This window comes from Tenrec ecaudatus, chromosome 1, assembly GCF_050624435.1.
Source record: "Tenrec ecaudatus isolate mTenEca1 chromosome 1, mTenEca1.hap1, whole genome shotgun sequence".
NCBI classification, from domain to species: domain Eukaryota; kingdom Metazoa; phylum Chordata; class Mammalia; order Afrosoricida; family Tenrecidae; genus Tenrec; species Tenrec ecaudatus.
In genome coordinates, this window is record NC_134530.1 from 270,125,698 (window position 1) to 270,137,719 (window position 12,022).

Sequence of the window (12,022 nt, forward strand, 5' to 3'; positions counted from 1 at the left end):
GGCCCTTGGACTATGTCGGTTAACTAGCAGGCACTTGGACAATCTAGGTTAACTAGCGGGCACTTGGACGATCTAGGTTAACTAGCGGGCACTTGGACTATCTAGGTTACCTAGCGGGCATTTGGACTATGTAGGTTACCTAGGGGGCACTTGGACTATGTAGGTTCCCTATCGGGCACTTGGAGAATGTCGGTTAACTAGGGGGCACGAGGACAATGTAGGTTACCTAGCGGGACTTTGGACTATCTTGGTTACCTAGGGGGCCCTTGGACTATGTAGGTTAACTAGTGGGCACTTGGACTATCTAGGTTACATAGCAGGCACTTGGACTATGTAGGTTAACTAGCGGGCACTTGGACTATCTAGGTTACCTAGCGGGCACTTGGACTATGTACGTTCCCTAGCGGGCACATGGACTATCTACGTTACCTAGCGGGCACTTGGACTATGTAGGTTCCCTATCGGGCACTTGGACTAGGTAGGTTCCCTAGCGGGCACTTGGTCTATCTAGGTTAACTAGCGGGCACTTGGACTATCTAGGTTAACTAGCGAGCAATTGGACTATCTAGGTTACCTAGCGGGCACTTGGACTAGGAGGTTAACGAACAGGCACTTGGACTATGTAGGTAACCTAGTGGTCACTTGAACTGTCTAGTTTACCTAGCGGGCACTTGGACTATGTAGGTTAACTAGCGGGCACTTGGACTATCTAGGTTAACTAGCTGGCCCTTGGACGATGTAGGTTAAGAAGCGCGCCCTTGGACTATGTAGGTTAACTAGCGGGCCCTTGAACTATGTAGGTTAACTACCGGGCAAATGGAAGATCCAGGTTAACTAGCGTGTATTTGGACTATGTAGGTTAACTAGCGGGCCTTTGGACTATGTAGATTCCCTAGCGGGCACTTGGACTATGTAGGTTACCTAGCCGCCACTTGGACTATCTAGGTTAGCTAACAGGCACTTGGACTATCTAGGTTCCCTAGCGGAAACTTGTACTATCTAGGTTACCTAGCAGGCACTTGGACTATGTAGGTTAACTAGCGGGAACTTGGACTATCTAGGTTACCTAGCGGGCACTTGGACTATGTACGTTCCCTAGCGGGCACTTGGATATCTACGTTACCTAGCGGGAACTTGGACTATGTACGTTAGCTAGCGGGCACTTGGACTATGTACGTTTCCTAGCGGGTACTTGGACTATCTATGTTAACTAGCGGGCACTTGGACTATGTAGGTTCCCTATCGGGCACTTGGACTAGGTAGGTTCCTTAGCGGGCACTTGGTCTATCTAGGTTAACTAGCGGGCACTTGGACTATCTAGGTTAACTAGTGAGCAATTGGACTATCTAGGTTACCTAGCGGGCACTTGGACTAGGAGGTTAACGAACAGGCACTTGGACTATGTACGTAACCTAGTGGTCACTTGAACTGTCTAGTTTACCTAGCGGGCACTTGGACTATGTAGGTTAACTAGCGGGCACTTGGACTGTCTAGGTTACCTTCGGGCACTTGGATTATCTAGTTTAACGAATGGGCACTTGGACTATGTAGGTTACCTAGCTGGCACTAGGACTATGTAGGTCAACTAGCGGGCCCTTGGACTATCTAGGTTAGCTAACAGGCACTTGGACTATCTAGGTTCCCTAGCGGGCACTTGTACTATCTACGTTACCTAGCTGGCACTAGGACTATGTAGGTCAACTAGCGGGCCCTTGGACTATCTAGGTTAGCTAACGGTCACTTAGATTATGTAGGTTAACTAGCGGGCACTTGGAATATGTAGGTTAACTAGCGGACAGTTGCACTATGTAGGTAAACTAGCGGGCGCATGGACTATGTAGGTTTACTAGCGGGCCCTTGGACTATCTAGGTTCCCTAAAGGGCACTTGGACTATCTAGGTTACCGAATGGGCACTTGGACTATCTAGGTTACCTAGCGGGCACTTGGACTATATAGGCTAACTAGGGAGCCCTTGGACGATCTAGGTTACCTAGCGGGTACTTGAACTATCTAGGTTAACTAGTAGGCACTTGCACTATCTAGGTTACCTAGCGGGCACTTGGACTATGTATGTTCCATCGGGGCACTTGGACTATCTATGTTAACTAGCGGGCACTTGGAATATGTAGGTTACCTAGCAGGCACTTGGACTATCTAGGTTAACTAGCGGGCACTTGGACTATCTAAGTTAACTAGCGTGCACTTGGACTATGTAGGTTCCTTAGTGGGCACTTGGACTATCTAGGTTGCCTAGCGGGCACTTGGACTATGTAGGTTAACTAGCAGGCACTTGGACAATCTAGGTTAACTAGCGGGCACTTGGACTATGTAGGTTAACTAGCAGGCACTTGGACAATCTAGGTTAACTAGCGGGCACTTGGACAATCAAGGTTAACTAGCGGGCAGCTGGACTATCAAAGTTAACAAGTGAGCCCTTGGACTATGTAGTTTAACTAGTGGGTCCTTGGACTATCTTGGTTACCTAGCGGGCATTTGGACTATATAGGTTACCTAGCAGGCACTTGGATTATGTAGGTTACCTAGTGGACACTTGGACTATCTAGGTTAACGAACGGGCACTTCGAATATTCAGGAAACCTAGCGGGAACTTGACTCTCTAGGTTACCTGGCGGGCACTTGGACTTCTAGGTTAACGAACGGGCTCTTGGACTATGTAGGTTGCCTAGCGGGCACTTGGACTATCTAGGTTAGGTAAGGGGAACTTGGACTATCGAGGGTACCTAGCGGGAACTTGGACAATGTAAGTTACCTAGCAGGCACTTGGACTATCTAGGTTACACAGCGGGCACTTGGACTATGTAGGTTAACTAGCGAGCACTTGGACTCTAAGTTACCTAGCGGGCACTTGGACTATCTAGGTTACCTAGTGGGCACTTGGACTATGTAAGTTCCCTAGCCGGCACTCGGACTATCTATGTTAACTAGCGGGCACTTGGAATATGTAGGTTAACTAGCGTGCCCTTGGACTATCTTGGTTACGTAGTGGGCACTTGGACTATATAGGTTAACTAGCGGGCAATGGACTATGTAGGTTAACTAGAGGACACTTGGACTATCTAGGTTAACTAGTGGGCCCTTGGACTATGTCGGTTAACTAGCAGGCACTTGGACAATCTAGGTTAACTAGCGGGCACTTGGACGATCTAGGTTAACTAGCGGGCACTTGGACTATCTAGGTTACCTAGCGGGCATTTGGACTATGTAGGTTACCTAGGGGGCACTTGGACTATGTAGATTCCCTATCGGGCACTTGGAGAATGTCGGTTAACTAGGGGGCACGAGGACAATGTAGGTTACCTAGCGGGACTTTGGACTATCTAGGTTACCTAGGGGGCCCTTGGACTATGTAGGTTAACTAGTGGGCACTTGGACTATCTAGGTTACATAGCAGGCACTTGGACTATGTAGGTTAACTAGCGGGCACTTGGACTATCTAGGTTACCTAGCGGGCACTTGGACTATGTACGTTCCCTAGCGGGCACATGGACTATCTACGTTACCTAGCGGGCACTTGGACTATGTAGGTTCCCTATCGGGCACTTGGACTAGGTAGGTTCCCTAGCGGGCACTTGGTCTATCTAGGTTAACTAGCGGGCACTTGGACTATCTAGGTTAACTAGCGAGCAATTGGACTATCTAGGTTACCTAGCGGGCACTTGGACTAGGAGGTTAACGAACAGGCACTTGGACTATGTAGGTAACCTAGTGGTCACTTGAACTGTCTAGTTTACCTAGCGGGCACTTGGACTATGTAGGTTAACTAGCGGGCACTTGGACTATCTAGGTTAACTAGCTGGCCCTTGGACGATGTAGGTTAAGAAGCGCGCCCTTGGACTATGTAGGTTAACTAGCGGGCCCTTGAACTATGTAGGTTAACTACCGGGCAAATGGAAGATCCAGGTTAACTAGCGTGTATTTGGACTATGTAGGTTAACTAGCGGGCCTTTGGACTATGTAGATTCCCTAGCGGGCACTTGGACTATGTAGGTTACCTAGCCGCCACTTGGACTATCTAGGTTAGCTAACAGGCACTTGGACTATCTAGGTTCCCTAGCGGAAACTTGTACTATCTAGGTTACCTAGCAGGCACTTGGACTATGTAGGTTAACTAGCGGGAACTTGGACTATCTAGGTTACCTAGCGGGCACTTGGACTATGTACGTTCCCTAGCGGGCACTTGGACTATCTACGTTACCTAGCGGGAACTTGGACTATGTACGTTAGCTAGCGGGCACTTGGACTATGTACGTTTCCTAGCGGGTACTTGGACTATCTATGTTAACTAGCGGGCACTTGGACTATGTAGGTTCCCTATCGGGCACTTGGACTAGGTAGGTTCCTTAGCGGGCACTTGGTCTATCTAGGTTAACTAGCGGGCACTTGGACTATCTAGGTTAACTAGTGAGCAATTGGACTATCTAGGTTACCTAGCGGGCACTTAGACTAGGAGGTTAACGAACAGGCACTTGGACTATGTACGTAACCTAGTGGTCACTTGAACTGTCTAGTTTACCTAGCGGGCACTTGGACTATGTAGGTTAACTAGCGGGCACTTGGACTGTCTAGGTTACCTTCGGGCACTTGGATTATCTAGTTTAACGAATGGGCACTTGGACTATGTAGGTTACCTAGCTGGCACTAGGACTATGTAGGTCAACTAGCGGGCCCTTGGACTATCTAGGTTAGCTAACAGGCACTTGGACTATCTAGGTTCCCTAGCGGGCACTTGTACTATCTACGTTACCTAGCTGGCACTAGGACTATGTAGGTCAACTAGCGGGCCCTTGGACTATCTAGGTTAGCTAACGGTCACTTAGATTATGTAGGTTAACTAGCGGGCACTTGGAATATGTAGGTTAACTAGCGGACAGTTGCACTATGTAGGTAAACTAGCGGGCGCATGGACTATGTAGGTTTACTAGCGGGCCCTTGGACTATCTAGGTTCCCTAAAGGGCACTTGGACTATCTAGGTTACCGAATGGGCACTTGGACTATCTAGGTTACCTAGCGGGCACTTGGACTATATAGGCTAACTAGGGAGCCCTTGGACGATCTAGGTTACCTAGCGGGTACTTGAACTATCTAGGTTAACTAGTAGGCACTTGCACTATCTAGGTTACCTAGCGGGCACTTGGACTATGTATGTTCCATCGGGGCACTTGGATTATCTATGTTAACTAGCGGGCACTTGGAATATGTAGGTTACCTAGCAGGCACTTGGACTATCTAGGTTAACTAGCGGGCACTTGGACTATCTAAGTTAACTAGCGTGCACTTGGACTATGTAGGTTCCTTAGTGGGCACTTGGACTATCTAGGTTGCCTAGCGGGCACTTGGACTATGTAGGTTAACTAGCAGGCACTTGGACAATCTAGGTTAACTAGCGGGCACTTGGACTATGTAGGTTAACTAGCAGGCACTTGGACAATCTAGGTTAACTAGCGGGCACTTGGACAATCAAGGTTAACTAGCGGGCAGCTGGACTATCAAAGTTAACAAGTGAGCCCTTGGACTATGTAGTTTAACTAGTGGGTCCTTGGACTATCTTGGTTACCTAGCGGGCATTTGGACTATATAGGTTACCTAGCAGGCACTTGGATTATGTAGGTTACCTAGTGGACACTTGGACTATCTAGGTTAACGAACGGGCACTTCGAATATTCAGGAAACCTAGCGGGAACTTGACTCTAGGTTACCTGGCGGGCACTTGGAATTCTAGGTTAACGAACGGGCTCTTGGACTATGTAGGTTGCCTAGCGGGCACTTGGACTATCTAGGTTAGGTAAGGGGAACTTGGACTATCGAGGGTACCTAGCGGGAACTTGGACAATGTAAGTTACCTAGCAGGCACTTGGACTATCTAGGTTACACAGCGGGCACTTGGACTATGTAGGTTAACTAGCGAGCACTTGGACTCTAAGTTACCTAGCGGGCACTTGGACTATCTAGGTTACCTAGTGGGCACTTGGACTATGTAAGTTCCCTAGCCGGCACTCGAACTATCTATGTTAACTAGCGGGCACTTGGAATATGTAGGTTAACTAGCGTGCCCTTGGACTATCTTGGTTACGTAGTGGGCACTTGGACTATATAGGTTAACTAGCGGGCAATGGACTATGTAGGTTAACTAGAGGACACTTGGACTATCTAGGTTAACTAGTGGGCCCTTGGACTATGTCGGTTAACTAGCAGGCACTTGGACAATCTAGGTTAACTAGCAGGCACTTGGACGATCTAGGTTAACTAGCGGGCACTTGGACTATCTAGGTTACCTAGCGGGCATTTGGACTATGTAGGTTACCTAGGGGGCACTTGGACTATGTAGGTTCCCTATCGGGCACTTGGAGAATGTCGGTTAACTAGGGGGCACGAGGACAATGTAGGTTACCTAGCGGGACTTTGGACTATCTAGGTTACCTAGGGGGCCCTTGGACTATGTAGGTTAACTAGTGGGCACTTGGACTATCTAGGTTACATAGCAGGCACTTGGACTATGTAGGTTAACTAGCGGGCACTTGGACTATCTAGGTTACCTAGCGGGCACTTGGACTATGTACGTTCCCTAGCGGGCACATGGACTATCTACGTTACCTAGCGGGCACTTGGACTATGTAGGTTCCCTATCGGGCACTTGGACTAGGTAGGTTCCCTAGCGGGCACTTGGTCTATCTAGGTTAACTAGCGGGCACTTGGACTATCTAGGTTAACTAGCGAGCAATTGGACTATCTAGGTTACCTAGCGGGCACTTGGACTAGGAGGTTAACGAACAGGCACTTGGACTATGTAGGTAACCTAGTGGTCACTTGAACTGTCTAGTTTACCTAGCGGGCACTTGGACTATGTAGGTTAACTAGCGGGCACTTGGACTATCTAGGTTAACTAGCTGGCCCTTGGACGATGTAGGTTAAGAAGCGCGCCCTTGGACTATGTAGGTTAACTAGCGGGCCCTTGAACTATGTAGGTTAACTACCGGGCAAATGGAAGATCCAGGTTAACTAGCGTGTATTTGGACTATGTAGGTTAACTAGCGGGCCTTTGGACTATGTAGATTCCCTAGCGGGCACTTGGACTATGTAGGTTACCTAGCCGCCACTTGGACTATCTAGGTTAGCTAACAGGCACTTGGACTATCTAGGTTCCCTAGCGGAAACTTGTACTATCTAGGTTACCTAGCCGGCACTTGGACTATGTAGGTTAACTAGCGGGCACTTGGACTATCTAGGTTACCTAGCGGGCACTTGGACTATGTACGTTCCCTAGCGGGCACTTGGACTATCTACGTTACCTAGCGGGAACTTGGACTATGTACGTTAGCTAGCGGGCACGTGGACTATGTACGTTTCCTAGCGGGTACTTGGACTATCTATGTTAACTAGCGGGCACTTGAACTATGTAGGTTCCCTATCGGGCACTTGGACTAGGTAGGTTCCTTAGCGGGCACTTGGTCTATCTAGGTTAACTAGCGGGCACTTGGACTATCTAGGTTAACTAGCGAGCAATTGGACTATCTAGGTTACCTAGCGGGCACTTGGACTAGGAGGTTAACGAACAGGCACTTGGACTATGTAGGTAACCTAGTGGTCACTTGAACTGTCTAGTTTACCTAGCGGGCACTTGGACTATGTAGGTTAACTAGCGGGCACTTGGACTATCTAGGTTAACTAGCTGGCCCTTGGACGATGTAGGTTAAGAAACGCGCCCTTGGACTATGTAGGTTAACTAGCGGGCCCTTGAACTATGTAGGTTAACTACCGGGCACATGGAAGATCTAGGTTAACTAGCGTGTACCTGGACTATGTAGGTTAACTAGCGGGCCTTTGGACTATGTAGATTCCCTAGCGGGCACTTGGACTATGTAGGTTACCTAGCGGCCACTTGAACTATCTAGGTTAGCTAACAGGCACTTGGACTATCTAGGTTCCCTAGCGGGCACTTGTACTATCTAGGTTACCTAGCTGGCACTAGGACTATGTAGGTCAACTAGCGGGCCCTTGGACTATCTAGGTTAGCTAACGGTCACTTAGATTATGTAGGTTAACTAGCGGGCACTTGGAATATGTAGGTTAACTAGCGGACAGTTGCACTATGTAGGTTAACTAGCGGGCGCATGGACTATGTAGGTTTACTAGCGGGCCCTTGGACTATCTAGGTTCCCTAAAGGGCACTTGGACTATCTAGGTTACCGAACGGGCCCTTGGACTATCTAGGTTCCCTAAACGGCACTTGGACTATCTAGGTTACCGAACGGGCACTTGGACTATCTAGGTTACCTAGCGGGCACTTAGACTATGTAGGCTAACTTGGGGGCCCTTGGACGATCTAGGTTACCTAGCGGGTACTTGAACTATCTAGGTTAACTAGCGGGCACTTGCACTATCTAGGTTACCTAGCGGGCACTTGGACTATATATGTTCCCTAGGGGCACTTGGACTATCTATGTTAATTACCGGGCACTTGGAATATGTAGGTTACCTAGCAGGCACTTGGACTATCTAGGTTAACTAGCGGGCACTTGGACAATCTAAATTAACTAGCGTGCACTTGGACTATGTAGGTTGATTAGCGGGCACTTGGACTATCTAGGTTGCCTAGTGGGCACTTGGACTATGTAGGTTATCTAGCAGGCACTTGGACAATCTAGGTTATCTAGCGGGCACTTGGACTATGTAGGTTAACTAGAGGACACTTGGACTATCTAGGTTAACTAGTGGGCCCTTGGACTATGTAGGTTAACTAGCAGGCACTTGGACTATGTAGGTTAACTAGCGGGCACGTGGAAGATCTAGGTTAACTAGCGTGTACTTGGATTATGTAGGTTAACTAGCGGGCCCTTGAACTATGTAGATTCCCTAGCGGGCACTTGGACTATGTATGTTTCATAGCAGGCACTTGGACTATATAGGTTCCAGAGCGGGCACATGGACTATCTAGGTTCCTTAGCGGGCACTTGTACTATGTAGGTTAACTAGCGTTCCCTTGGACTATCTAGGTTATGTAGCAGGCACTTGGTATATAGGTTAACTAGCGGGCACTTGGACTATGTAGGTTAACTAGCGGACACTTGCACGATCTAGGTTAACTAGCGGGCCGTTGCACTATGTAGGTTAACTAGCGGGCCCATGGATTATGTAGGTTTACTAGCAGGCACTTGGACTATCTAGGTTAACTAGCGGGCACTTGGACTCTGTAGTTTCCCTAGCGGGCATTTGGATTATTTAGGTTACCTAGTGGGCACTTGGACTATGTAGGTTAACTAGCGGGCACTTGGACTGTCTAGGTTACCTTCGGGCACTTGGATTATCTAGTTTAACGAATGGGCACTTGGACTATGTAGGTTACCTAGCTGGCACTAGGACTATGTAGGTCAACTAGCGGGCCCTTGGACTATCTAGGTTAGCTAACAGGCACTTGGACTATCTAGGTTCCCTAGCGGGCACTTGTACTATCTACGTTACCTAGCTGGCACTAGGACTATGTAGGTCAACTAGCGGGCCCTTGGACTATCTAGGTTAGCTAACGGTCACTTAGATTATGTAGGTTAACTAGAGGGCACTTGGAATATGTAGGTTAACTAGCGGACAGTTGCACTATGTAGGTAAACTAGCGGGCGCATGGACTATGTAGGTTTACTAGCGGGCCCTTGGACTATCTAGGTTCCCTAAAGGGCACTTGGACTATCTAGGTTACCGAATGGGCACTTGGACTATCTAGGTTACCTAGCGGGCACTTGGACTATATAGGCTAACTAGGGAGCCCTTGGACGATCTAGGTTACCTAGCGGGTACTTGAACTATCTAGGTTAACTAGTAGGCACTTGCACTATCTAGGTTACCTAGCGGGCACTTGGGCTATGTATGTTCCATCGGGGCACTTGGACTATCTATGTTAACTAGCGGGCACTTGGAATATGTAGGTTACCTAGCAGGCACTTGGACTATCTAGGTTAACTAGTGGGCACTTGGACTATCTAAGTTAACTAGCGTGCACTTGGACTATGTAGGTTCCTTAGTGGGCACTTGGACTATCTAGGTTGCCTAGCGGGCACTTGGACTATGTAGGTTAACTAGCAGGCACTTGGACAATCTAGGTTAACTAGCGGGCACTTGGACTATGTAGGTTAACTAGCAGGCACTTGGACAATCTAGGTTAACTAGCAGGCACTTGGAATATGTAGGTTAACTAGCGGACAGTTGCACTATGTAGGTAAACTAGCGGGCGCATGGACTATGTAGGTTTACTAGCGGGCCCTTGGACTATCTAGGTTCCCTAAAGGGCACTTGGACTATCTAGGTTACCGAATGGGCACTTGGACTATCTAGGTTACCTAGCGGGCACTTGGACTATATAGGCTAACTAGGGAGCCCTTGGACGATCTAGGTTACCTAGCGGGTACTTGAACTATCTAGGTTAACTAGTAGGCACTTGCACTATCTAGGTTACCTAGCGGGCACTTGGACTATGTATGTTCCATCGGGGCACTTGGACTATCTATGTTAACTAGCGGGCACTTGGAGTATGTAGGTTACCTAGCAGGCACTTGGACTATCTAGGTTAACTAGCGGGCACTTGGACTATCTAAGTTAACTAGCGTGCACTTGGACTATGTAGGTTCCTTAGTGGGCACTTGGACTATCTAGGTTGCCTAGCGGGCACTTGGACTATGTAGGTTAACTAGCAGGCACTTGGACAATCTAGGTTAACTAGCGGGCACTTGGACTATGTAGGTTAACTAGCAGGCACTTGGACAATCTAGGTTAACTAGCGGGCACTTGGACAATCAAGGTTAACTAGCGGGCAGCTGGACTATCAAAGTTAACAAGTGAGCCCTTGGACTATGTAGTTTAACTAGTGGGTCCTTGGACTATCTTGGTTACCTAGCGGGCATTTGGACTATATAGGTTACCTAGCAGGCACTTGGATTATGTAGGTTACCTAGTGGACACTTGGACTATCTAGGTTAACGAACGGGCACTTCGAATATTCAGGAAACCTAGCGGGAACTTGACTCTCTAGGTTACCTGGCGGGCACTTGGACTTCTAGGTTAACGAACGGGCTCTTGGACTATGTAGGTTGCCTAGCGGGCACTTGGACTATCTAGGTTAGGTAAGGGGAACTTGGACTATCGAGGGTACCTAGCGGGAACTTGGACAATGTAAGTTACCTAGCAGGCACTTGGACTATCTAGGTTACACAGCGGGCACTTGGACTATGTAGGTTAACTAGCGAGCACTTGGACTCTAAGTTACCTAGCGGGCACTTGGACTATCTAGGTTACCTAGTGGGCACTTGGACTATGTAAGTTCCCTAGCCGGCACTCGGACTATCTATGTTAACTAGCGGGCACTTGGAATATGTAGGTTAACTAGCGTGCCCTTGGACTATCTTGGTTACGTAGTGGGCACTTGGACTATATAGGTTAACTAGCGGGCAATGGACTATGTAGGTTAACTAGAGGACACTTGGACTATCTAGGTTAACTAGTGGGCCCTTGGACTATGTCGGTTAACTAGCAGGCACTTGGACAATCTAGGTTAACTAGCGGGCACTTGGACGATCTAGGTTAACTAGCGGGCACTTGGACTATCTAGGTTACCTAGCGGGCATTTGGACTATGTAGGTTACCTAGGGGGCACTTGGACTATGTAGGTTCCCTATCGGGCACTTGGAGAATGTCGGTTAACTAGGGGGCACGAGGACAATGTAGGTTACCTAGCGGGACTTTGGACTATCTAGGTTACCTAGGGGGCCCTTGGACTATGTAGGTTAACTAGTGGGCACTTGGACTATCTAGGTTACATAGCAGGCACTTGGACTATGTAGGTTAACTAGCGGGCACTTGGACTATCTAGGTTACCTAGCGGGCACTTGGACTATGTACGTTCCCTAGCGGGCACATGGACTATCTACGTTACCTAGCGGGCACTTGGACTATGTAGGTTCCCTATCGGGCACTTGGACTAGGTAGGTTCCCTAGCGGGCACTTGGTCTATCTAGGTT